The sequence below is a fragment of the Anguilla anguilla genome, chromosome 4, assembly GCF_013347855.1.
Source record: "Anguilla anguilla isolate fAngAng1 chromosome 4, fAngAng1.pri, whole genome shotgun sequence".
Lineage (NCBI taxonomy): Eukaryota > Metazoa > Chordata > Actinopteri > Anguilliformes > Anguillidae > Anguilla > Anguilla anguilla.
Genome location: NC_049204.1, coordinates 48,923,373 through 48,935,528, shown reverse-complemented (window position 1 = coordinate 48,935,528; position 12,156 = coordinate 48,923,373). Strand labels below are relative to the sequence as shown.

General features: G+C 39.3%; 1 long non-coding RNA gene across 1 annotated transcript; it reads right to left on the bottom strand.

Annotated features, from left to right (window-relative positions):
- Nucleotides 1–5,948: 5,948 nt before the first annotated feature.
- Nucleotides 5,949–6,944, bottom strand: LOC118226439. The gene is made up of 2 exons (XR_004765043.1): nucleotides 6,786–6,944; nucleotides 5,949–6,624 (listed from the first exon to the last, which is right to left on the bottom strand). It is a non-coding gene; the product is annotated as an uncharacterized LOC118226439 (long non-coding RNA).
- Between the last annotated feature and the right edge of the window lie 5,212 nt (nucleotides 6,945–12,156).

The window sequence follows — 12,156 nt, the reverse complement described above, 5'->3', positions numbered from 1 at the left end:
ATGAAGAGGCTGGAGGTGATAATTACTCACTGCTCAGGCATGACTTTAATTTGGTGCAGCTGACATGTGCTTGCTGAAAACAACACTTGAGGGAAATCTTTACATTTCCAAGTGGCTTGTCTTCCTCTGGGCCCTTACAGATGAATGACACCTTAACGATATCACCTGTTCTCCCAGCATTGGTTTGTTGAGCAGGATATAAAAAAGAATCATTGTGGTGAACAGAGAAAATCATGGATCATGGAAAGCGAGCCCCACCACTCTATGGAGAAGCCCCATTTTAGGCACTTGTATTCTCAATCTCATTCTTTCGGTCACTACCCATAAATCCTGACCATAGGTAAGAGTAGGGATGAAGATTGACTGGTAAACTGAGACCTTTACCTGTTGCCTGAGCTCCTTTTTCTCCACCGCTGTCCAATATAATGCCCGCATTGCTGTGGCCGCTGCACCTACACGGCAGTCGATCTCCCGATCTCTTTTACCCTCACTTGTGAATGAGACCCCAAGATACTTCAGCTCCTTCACTTGGGCCTGCACTCATTCCAAGCTATGGCCTACCTATTTTATTATTCAATTTTGTACTTTAATTCATTATAATTGAGTTTTTATTGCATTATCGTATTGAGATCGGCAAATCTTATAGAAATTCTATTACTTAGAATTGGTCCTGGAGCAGAAAGAAAAAGTAGGTGAAATATATGTGCAATTCTAGTTAAGTAATGGTGCAACTATGTTACTAACATAAACAAGTTGCCTACAATGGATTTTGTACTCAAAACCTGCTAATTTTGTTGAAATATGCCTTAAGAAACTTTTCTTTTTTAGGGAATCAATATGATGGTAAACTTGGACAAATTCATTGTTATGGTCTCAAATTGGACTATTGGATATCTTTTCAGTCTTGGTTTTGACTCCTCCTTGATTCACCAATAACCTAAACACCTTTATTAAAAACTCCTTTAAGTTAATACATCTGGGTTATATATGTAATGCTATGTGTACTAGGTGTCTGTTGGTTGCTATTGCCCCATGTACAATCGTCCACTGGAGGTCAGTCACCCGTTTGTCAACAGGAGGCTTGTATAGGGTCCGCCAGCAGCCTTTCGGGGAGGCTTCAGGACCAAAAAACTCAGTCCACCTTGACGCCTTCATCCCTGCCAGAGAGCGTACATGCGACACCTTTACATAGAGAGAGAGAGAGAGAGAACTAGGTAATGATGATCATTGAAAGCATGTGATCCAAAGTAAAGCTGGAATCAGGGTAAGGATCAAATATACACATGCCTTTCAAACTCACAAAAGCCAAACAGCCTTTCATCTTTGAAAGGAATATTTACTTTACAGAAGTGTGTTTTCTTTCAATGTCCAGTGACAGTGCATAAAAGCATGCCATGGGACTGTCTCCTTCATGGGAATGTTTCCCATTCTTCCTCACAATGGACCATTGATCTGTGAAAATAACATCTATCATTCCACAGGTAATGCACAGTAATAGTCAAAATAACCAATGACTAAAGAATAAAAAAGAAGCTGACGAATCACTTTGTTCAGTTTCCCAAGATGCATTGCTTTGACATGAAAAACACCTACCTGAAAAAATGCGACTTTATGATAAGAGCAGGCCCCAGAGAAAATGAATAGGGCCTACATTTCCTGCAGGAAATTAGAAGAGGCTAGATTTCAGCTGTATCAGGCAACCGGTGAGGTGGAACTGAATTATTTTAAATATAATCACATTTCAACGCCAGGCCTAGGGATTCCACAATTAGAATCCAACCTTAACATGTGCCTGTTTTCAGAACCGATTGAAAGCCTATATAATAATTACCCTGACATCTTCATTTAATTTTACCCTCTTAGCAGTGTAATGGGTCTGTTTGAATAATATCCTAATTCAATAATAGATACCCACAGTCAGCTGAGATGACAGGAACAGTGAATTACTGCTTTCTCTAATCAGCCTCTCCCTCTGCACCACACACAAACAAGGGCCTGGAGTTCTTTTTTCCCCCTGTTTCCTATTAAAAAAGGAAGCATGCTGTACACACTCCCACATTCCGTTTGAGGCCGAAATCAATTGATTTCCCAGAAATGTGAGTATTGGATAACCGCTTTCCTGTAAGACTTAAATAGAACTTCTGCTGGAAGACATTTCCCCTCTCTGCAAAGCTGTGGCTTCTCTCACACAGCTGGCTGGGGGCCTTGCTCATGAGCGGTCTTTACATGTAATCACCCCAGCTGCAGAACTGTGGAACTGTCAGCAGCCAAGACTCTGTGTAAAGTAAAGGTCACATCATAGCAAGAGGCAAGAGGAGCAGCGAGTCATTAACTGCCGAGCTTAACTAGCAGCGGCTGCTGACTTCACCTTACCTGCTTTCTGTATGCCAGGTTCCATTGATTTTGTGTATCTGATTTTAACACTCCCCTATACTGGGATAGCAGTACAGGTGACTGAGGGACAAATGCGAGCCAAAACAGATCTTCCCTCACTGGTGATTGTTCCGGTAGGTCGTAATCAGGAAGTCACACAATCATATGGCATTGCTATATTGCTATATGGCAATCCAACTAATATAGCAATACAAGAAACAGAATACAACTATTTCCTTCCATTATGTTTATTGTAATGTCAGCAGCTGAGCAAGGTTGTGGAATCTAATTTTTGTGTTGAAACACAAAATGGGAAAAAATAGAAATATATGTTGTATAAAAACAAAATTAGCACAGATTGCTTTCATTTGTTTTACATAAAATAATTACTTCAGTGCTATCTAATTATTATTGTTATATTTTCATGGGTTTCAGAAAAGGTCTGTGGTTTGTATATAAACTGTTTCCAAGACTCCCATCTGTCACCATGGAGACAACGATACACATCCCCTGTAAGCCAGAGTTGTTCATGTCTACTGTATGCACACTGATGTAATAGCTCAGCACTGAACAGCGAGAGTAACATGCGGGGGCACTGCAGTACCAGCTGACATGACAGCATCACGTCTACAAATTTCCTCTGGGAAAAAGTCTCTGTGTAGCTGCTTTGCGCCTCTCCCAGCCAATAAAAAATGCTGCTTGTGACTGTGTGCTGGTCTTTGAGCAGCTGAATTTCCTGTATTTTTCAACATGTGAACCATTCCTTTTGACATAGTATTCTATTCCATCTGTCCACATTTTTTGTTTAAAAGATTGCAACAGGGATATAAAAAGTCACACAAATTGTTGCAATGTGCCTTTCTGTCCAACATCTCCCTGTCTGGGGGAAAATACATGTTTGAATGCAAAGAAAACAAACGTAACTGAATAACAAATACCAAGCTAACAATAAAAAAAAAAAAGATTTTACATTGTATGTGTGAAACCCTTGTCTCACACTCTAAATTGACGTCTATTGCTATTTACAGCACTGTACAGTTTTATGTTCCCTAACAGATAGCCTAAGGCCTGCTTCACACAGTTCTGTTTCCTTGCTACTAGGCCCCGGATTTCTTAACCTTTCTGTTTGGGAGTCTGCAGAGCGAGCTCTGTATAGTTTCCAAAATATGCTGTTTTAGATGAAATTTAAGATATATTTACAAAAAATAGAACAAACTTGCATGCCCCTATGGGAATCAAATTTGAAGTTCCCGTTTATTTAAAGCATTTATTTTATGGTAGCAACTGTCAATTATATTCAATTCAGTTCAATTCAATTCAATTGTATTTATATTGTGTTTTAAAGCAGTACTGTACAAAGACAGAAAAAAACAGAAAATAGGGAAACAATGGAAATATGAAAATTGACTAAGAGTGAGTGCAACTTTAAAGGTTCAATATGTAAGTTTGGAGAAATGCGCAAGTGAGAACTGAGAGTCAGCCTTTGAAAAAAATGTTCCACCTCATCCCCAGAGCTCTCCCTCCAAACACATGTACGCAGGCTGCCTGACATCTGAGTACTGGGAAGAGAGAACATATCATGTGATCTGCTCTAGCTATCGTAATCAGTCTGAGGTCACAAAGGGAAATTTTATATAAATCGATTTTGTCAAAAACTTTCATTTTTAGGGTTTTATCTTATTTTAACAGAACAACATCTTGGCTTTTAACCGTAAGGTAACAATGAGTGTCTTTCTTTTTAACCAGTCCCTCCCTAATACTGTTTGCTTGCATTTATCTTTCATATACACTTCCTCAGGACATAAAATAAACAGTTTTTCTCTTCATTCTGAGTATATTTGGGTAGCCTTAGAGAACAACAGGCTTAAAACACGTGGCTTCACCATTAAAGACTCCAAACAATGAAAACATGGGAATTATTAACATTCTTGCATAACACGACAGGCCATTTTTTTCCCTTTGTTTTGAAAAGAATTTTAGTTTTGGAATTTGTTTTAATGGAATGCATACCATACACTGATAATGTTACATGTTTTTAAGCATTTGACAAGAAATACTGACAGACCCAGACTATTTGCGTTCACTCTATTCTTTTTAACATAAAAGCTGTGAAAATTGCCCTGCTGTCGTTAATCCGCAGTGTTTCTGGGGATCTCTCTCAAGCACTCCAACATTTCCCTCTTAATGGATTTGAAAGCCTTAGTTTTAATTTGTCTGACAGTGCCAATTTATTTTGATGCAGTTGGTTGACCAACATACTTTGGGTGCATTTGCTTTGCTGTGCAGTCTGTACAGAGGAGATAACGAGGGTCTAACCTCATGAGAGGTAATGAATTTTACATGCTTCTCCCCAACCAACACAGTCTGTGAACCTGTATGTCTAATTAAGACACCGAAATAGTCAGTAGATGAAGTGTTATCAAATCAAAATATGCTAATCAACCTGTACAAACAGATGATATTAATAAAACTCTCAAGCTGCTGCATAAGCTAGCTAAAAGGCAAGTTTATCCACTGAAAGTTTAGTCATATATTACAGAGAACCGCAGGTTTTAAATCACAATATGTAAGATTAATATTAATCATTTACTTGTCAAAAAAAGAATGACCATCTTTCAGTTGTACAGAAACATCCTGGCCTGAAAGAGTGCAAAGTCCCTAATCTGTCTGTTGACAGTTGGAAGATGCTGTTCTCAGAGCCTTTATGAAGTTAAGCAAATACATTTTCATGAGATATGTTCATCTATTTCGGAGATCTCAGACTCCCGGCCTGAGGGCTCTAATATACATCTTTCTGCCCAAATACCCTGGTTACCAGTTCCAGGCAGAGCTGGTTCTCAACATGGTCCTCTAGTTTCCTGCAGCAGGGAAAATCCTGTTCTCTTCCAGCCCTGTGGAACCCTCTGCACTATCACCATCCAGAGGTAAAAGAGGTGAAGTTGTGCTGGGGATTAAGTGAGGTACAATGCAGAAATTCAATACAAAAGGACCTTGCACAACACCAGTAATTTTATGGAGAAGGCAACATCACACACAGTGTTTTACAGTTTTGGAGTGATTTATGCAGCCTGGATTAAAGCTCTGGCAGTGACTGTTTTCATGATGCCATGTATAACGTAAGACTTAGTCATTGTTTGTGTAAAAACAATCTGCTTATCTCAGCCATTATGGCAATCGTGTGACACACATAGTACGCACAGAGATCTGGGTCTTAAAAGAACAGGTACAGCAGCAGGTTAATCTTGTTGCTTTCTGTTCTGAGTTAATCTGCAGACAAAACCTTGCACTACAGCCAGAAGCACTTCTTCAACACTTTTTCAGTCACTAATCAATGTACATGCTCAATCAGACATACTAAACATGCACAGAATAATGGCTGACATTGAAAATGAATGGTTCTAAAATTCAGCAAATCATCTGGGGGAAAAAAGCATATCAAGAGAAATGTTAGCTCTCATTTCCCTAACAGGATGCTTTTGAAATGTAATTACAAGAACACCTTGCGTTTGCAAAGCTGCTGAGAGTGATCAATTGTGGTTATTATGACAAATATGCGCAATACTTGGATTCGCATACCGGATATACTCTGTTTATTCCCACATTGAAGCGCACAGCAATATATATCGTCCAGATTCAAGAGTAACAGCAAATGATTCTTTATTGATCATATGTTTCCATGATTAATCCTTTAAAATAGTTTTGTTTTCTTTGGTTCATTTTTCTATAAGTGTGCCATTCAGAACAATAACTGAAATAGACACAGCTTTCAAAGGAACATACCAGTACATAAAACAGTCCACATGGGAGAAATTCAAAATATGCTTTTTTCTAAGCAGAATACTGTGTAATGACAACATATTTCATCACTGCAAGCATGCCGATACATAAAAGGGCAGAAATAAATCAAGCATATGGAAATATAACAATTTCAAACAGATATTCCCCAGACCCCAGAAAATTCCTTTTCCCACAGTAAAGTTTTGAATCTGTTTATCAGGCTTGAGCTCGCTCCTGCTTGGCCAGTGCAGGACTAAGCACGTGATCTTACAAAGATACTTGTGGTCTTTTTTCAAACTCGACTCATACAAAATTCGTATCTTCCCCCGGGAAGAACATTGTGTCTTCTACATCCTTTTTACTGAGAACAATGTCATCGCTCCTGCTTTCCGAACCATAACTGACAACAGAAACTTTCTGCACTTTAGGCACATGGGAGTCTTCCTGGGTGTTCAAAATGGCCCCATCCTTTGTCTAAAATAAAAGTAAAAGTCAAGCTGAGATAATCTCTTCTTAGTTTCTTCTTCAGTTTTAAATACAACAGTCATGCAATTTCCAGTATGTGTCAACAAATAAAAATAACCACTGTGTACAGTATGAGCAAGTAATGACCTTGTGAAAATAATTCCACTTACCTTTATGTGACTGTTCTGTTATTTTTGGTATCCTGTGAGAAAAAAAATTAACAGAGATAATTATTTGGGTCATAAGCTCATATGATCTCACCTCCCTGTAAGTGCTAAAGTGAACTGAGCCTGAGCGAACAGTTCTATCTCTGTGCGCCCATCGTCCTGGTAGACATCTAGCCATCTGGAGGAGTCATGCAGAGGCAGTTACACAAGCCACAGAATGCTTTCACAAGTTGAGTCATGTGATGTGTCCATCAGCTTTCCTCATTCATGTACAGAATGAAAGGACTCAGACTGTTGCCATAGCTGGGACTATCTTCTTCTGCACGTTGCTACGTGGTGCGCATCATGATGCAGATTCACATCTGTGCTGCATCGCATTTGAATTTAGATAAATAAAAATAATTTCATAAAGAAGACTGCATGGCACAGACATCAACTAATTAAACTAATTAAATTTTCAATCCTGATTGTGTCAGATCTCGAGGAATAAGAAGATTCCCTGAGGATAATAAGAACTTCATAAACATTACCTGTAGAAAAATGCTTTCCTTCTGTTCACTCTTCATTTGAACCCTGATAAAAACTTCTCAAGAAACCATCAATTACTTAATGAGAATACATGCATAGCATCTCATACTACATGGCCCAATTCAAATAAAATGATTGATTGTTGTATAAAAACACAAGAAAGTCTGATTATAACAGTAGCCCATCTAGGCCATCTATGCTGGCCATATTCCCAACTGTTTGGAGAGTACCCAACACTGCATCTAGTCTGGTCCTGACTAGCCCCAAAGGTTTCTGCTTCTACTACAAGACCTTGAAGGCTATTCCATGCATTACCTTCTGTGAGAATAAACCATTCCAGAGTAATTCAATTTACATGTCAAATGGATGGAAGCGCAATTTATATAGTGAACAATTCTGGGAATATGTCTTCACCGTGTGCTGTTACATCCCAAAAGCCAACCCGAGTTCCAATAACTGGGCGCAACAACTGACAGTGACACAACAAATGCCACAAAGAAAACAAGGTGTCAAAATATACGTACAATAACAAAACATAAGATTTACTACAACCAATAAGACAAACAGATCACAATACCATGTGTAGGCTAACAGAATGGTTCAGGCAGAAAACAGACCAGCCCTAGGCTACTCTTCCTCTAAAAGAACCATTCTAAACCTCACTACCGGGGCAAAGCAAAAGGAGTGAGTCTTCTGACAAATTAAGAATAAAAAAGTAGAATCTGACATACTGAAGGAGAAACCTGTCATGTCATCCTGCTGAGATGATCCTGCAGATATAGAAGCACAAATCCCAGTAGGTGTCCTTCTCAATTTCAGAGTCGCACGGTTTTTATACTGTGCTGGGGCTGGACGTATTGACAGTGTGCATGGGATTTCCCATACACTGTGCTGTGCTGACGCTGAGTGCTGACGCAGGGTGTGTTCAAATTCACGTGAGTGTGTGTGAGTGTGTGTGTGTGTGTGTGTCGGATTTGATTCCCTTATACTACAGTAACGCTTGCGTCATGTTAACAGTTTTGACAGTGTATTGAGTGATAGCTTTGTGCTGTATTAATGCTGTGTGTGGTGTCAGTGTGTCGAGCGATAGCTCTATGCTGCGGCAATGCTGTGCTGTCAGTGTGTTGAGTGATAGCTGTGTTTTGTGGTAATGCTGTGTGTACTGCCAGTGTGTCGAGCGATAGCTGTGTGCTCTGTTAATGCTGTGTTAACATTGTGTGTGCTGTCAGTGTGTTGAGTGATAGCTGTGTGCTGTAGTGATGCTGTGCGTGCTGTCAGTGTTGAGTGATAGTTCTGTTTGGTATTAATGCTGTGTGTACTGTCAGTGTGTTGAGAGATAGCTCTGTGCTGTGTTAATGCTGTGTTAACATTATGTGTGCTGTCAGTGTTGAGTGATAGTTCTGTTCTGTGTTAATGCTGTGTGCACTGTCAGTGTGTTAAGAGATAGCTATGTGCTGTGGCAATGCTGTGTTAACATTGTGTGTGCTGTCAGTGTGTTGAGTGATAGCTGTGTGCTGTAGTGATGCTGTGTGTGCTGTCAGTGTTGAGTGATAGTTCTGTTCTGTGTTAATGCTGTGTGCACTGTCAGTGTGTTAAGAGATATCTCTGTGCTGTGGCAATGTGTGTGTCGTCAGTGTTGAATTTTTTGTTCACGGGGCTCTAACAGGCCGTGTTCCAACCTGGGATGCTGAGACTGCAAACAGGGAAGATAAGCCCAATCTCTTCAGTCATGGGTCTCTACTTTACAAGCTGCTGGCACACCTGTCTGCATTGTCAATACCCTCTCCATATCAGCTGTTTGTCCTTCAAATGAACTGCTTCCTCAATAGATTGCTTTAGAATTTGAAATGAATTAGAACGTTCGCTTCTCATTAAGATTTAATCATGATCATGCACACTCAGTTGCTTGGATTGTTTGGATTTTGCAAGAGGTCTCCTTCTTCCGAAACCATCCACACTACAGGCTGCCATTCATCCTCAAGCCTAGTGAAATGCCTTCTGAAATTATTATTACGGTTATAAACATTTACAGTCTATGATGGCCACATAATGCAGAGCACAGCACGTAGAAATTCTGCGGCCTTTTCTACCAGTTTTTGCATGCGTAAGTAATTGCCAAAACATAATGTGAAAACAAGGGACGCTAATATAACAAACAGGAAAGGAGAACAATAAAGTACAGGATGTTTTACAGGAATACTTTCCAGTGTGCAATAAATAAGCGCTTGAGTTTACAGACTGTGGCAAATGGCAGAAATGATTGGCCCAAGAAAGGCCCTTCCCTGTCATACACACAAGTGTTTGCTGTCCTATTTTATGACCCAATTACATGCAAAATCACCAGTTTTATTTACATTTAAAGATGCACGCAAAGGACATTACGATGGTGCAGCTAAATGCATTGCATTATTAAATCTATACAAGCAATATACAATGCACCTTTTAATTATGTTTTGTTTTTTCCTATTCCTTTTCGTTTTAATTTTTACAATGCATTTGTCAACAAAATGAAGGCATATGGCAAAATTATTGCATGCAATTACCTGGACCTGTTCCAGAATTTCCAATAACAACAGTCCAAAGAACACAGTTTCAGTGCTGATAATGTCAATCTTACAAAAGAAAGGACAAGCTAAGCTTCAATAACTAGATAAATACAGTATGGTGATGTCTACATCAAACTACATGGCTACTACTGAAAACGTGTTCAAAACTAATTTTGGAAGCATTCTTGTATAAATTTGGGTCACATAAAAAAGTAATATATGAAATCTTTTGCAAAGTTATTTTCATATACCCAGAACACTGAACATAACTGACAGAAGTTACTGTAGGTCACTATAGTGCTAAATCCCAATGTATTTGAATGTTGCCACATAGACATGCCTCAAGACCAGTATGAGAAGTGAAAGAAAACCAATTTTGGCCAATTTTGGTTACTTGGCCTTTCTAGGATGCCACTGGCTGAATGATGCAGTTTTCTTTTCTCAAGATATCCCCTGCTGCCTCAAATTTTGATGAACACTATGGAATCTGTATCTACGCCAGGCCTGTTCCCGGTGTGGACATGAAAATCATACAGTACATCAGCACTGAGAGACACTTATTACCAGGGATTACACCCCCAATTCAGATTACCACAGTTAGAAGTAACAAGGTCAGCATTTATTTTACAATGGACAAATCTAATTGTTTATGAGAATGAATATTAAAACTTTCTGAACGTTATGATGATTGTTCCATAATACGACTATAGAGAAAACCCTAAAGATATTTAGAACTTTCATTTAAAATTGAAATTAAAATCAAGATACAATGTGAAAAAAATGAATGTTTTTCTTTTTGGTGTTTCCTAATATTTTCGTGTTCACAAGTAACTTGGCTGTGTTTTTGTCAACATAAAGTGTTAAGGAACATAAAGGCTGAAGCACAACACAGATATCCATTATTCATAAAGCACCACTTTAAAGGAATTACGACCCAGGCCTGGTTCTCTCGTGCCTGAAGGTGCATTCTTCTATCTCCTGTCAGACCCACTCATGTGCTACCTACATGGACTCTATGCCAGCTACCTGCTCTATGAGTCCACAGGGAGAAAAGGCATTTCATTTACTTCCCATCCTGAGCCATGTTTTCATTGATCTTACATACATCTACTGGGATCGCCAACAGGGGTCGAGCCGTATGGTGTCCTCTCACACAAACTAAAGCAGAAAAGCATCGAAAAAGCCATCGACAGGAAACACGTGGGTCGGAGCAACAGATGCCTGATAATGCCATGTACATCATGTGTTATTTTAATCATGGCTTTCTTCACCGTAAAACTTTATAGAGCACGACATCCCTACTGTTGTGCGCGAGAGGCGCTAACAAGGCTCCTGGGTGAAATCATAAAACAATCATTGACTTTTCCATCATTTTAGACTTTTTACTGTTATGGAAATGGATTCCATTCCTTTGCGATTGTGAATAAATCCAGCAGTATAGTCACTTAGGTATGATTTGGGCCCAGTGATATAAAATATGAATCCAGTGTATTTAGCACTTAAAAAGTAATCTAGAAGTTGAAGAGGTGCATCAATCAGCATGAAAAGCTTTAGGAATGTGCTACTAGACCCCGCCGTTAGAATAAATCTAAGTTCTTTCCCTCGCACTAATAACAAATTACACACACAGGACTGATTTCTCTCTGTCTGGACTAGCTAAGGGAAGCCACAAATATACAGCCCTTTGCCACTACCACATTTACAATTAGACTGTGTCTGTAAATATAGTTTCACAGTGAAACATAAAACCACCAACCTCTGAATAAAGAAGAGAAAAATACAGGCTGCTCCTTCCATTTGTCTCCTCTCTCTGTGCCATCCCCAAGCCATTTGTGGACAGCAATCCTCACCCGTCTGTCCGTGGCTGGCTCGTGGCAAATCATAACCTATTCTGATTTTATACAATTCCCTGATCTCCTGCAAATTCACTTGGAGGAAAAGACTGAGGCCAGACAGCTTTAACAGACCATGCAGACAATCCATTGGTCATTCTCACTGTAGCCAGTACAGAAAAGCATGAACTTTGTGGAAGATGTGTTTGCTTACAGCAGTCCATATATTCAGGGACAAATCATGATACTTAATATCAGAAGCACTATCACTGTATATTGCAAATACAAAAAAACCTTTTCCCCTACTTTTTTGTGTTGTTCTATTTTGTAGCAGTCATTCATGGCAGATCATCAACTACTGGCTACTACAGGAGAACTCATTGGAATCCAGAAACTCTTCTTTTGTGACATAGCTTTCGATTGTGAGATATTGCTTTTCTTCAGACAGGTGTTCAAAACTGTTGTGGA